This window comes from Oratosquilla oratoria, chromosome 6 (genome assembly GCF_046742065.1).
Source record: "Oratosquilla oratoria isolate Oo_2021 chromosome 6, ASM4674206v1, whole genome shotgun sequence".
In the NCBI taxonomy this organism is placed as follows: Eukaryota; Metazoa; Arthropoda; class Malacostraca; order Stomatopoda; family Squillidae; genus Oratosquilla; species Oratosquilla oratoria.
The window spans coordinates 12,777,726-12,778,062 of NC_134782.1; positions in this window are offsets into that span (position 1 = coordinate 12,777,726).

Consider the following 337-nt stretch of genomic DNA (forward strand, 5'->3'; position numbering starts at 1 on the left):
AAAAATAGAATAGATAATTAGAAAAAAATAGAAATGATAAAAAAAAAGGTAATAAAAAGGGACATTTCCCCATATTCCTGTGCACGCAAAAGCATAAAACAATTAATGGAAAAATAATAATAGAAAAGGGGAATTTCCCCGTATACTTTAGCACGCAAAAACACAAAATGAAATAGAAAGGGACTTTCCCCATATAAGCTAGCTTCCTGGATGTCGCAGCCACGCACCCCTTTCTCCAATTTCAGAGATCACCCGCTTCATTTCGGTAAAGACTAACGACAATTTTAGGAACTGGTTCACGAACAGTGGAAGACGAACAGAACAGACTCAGTAACAA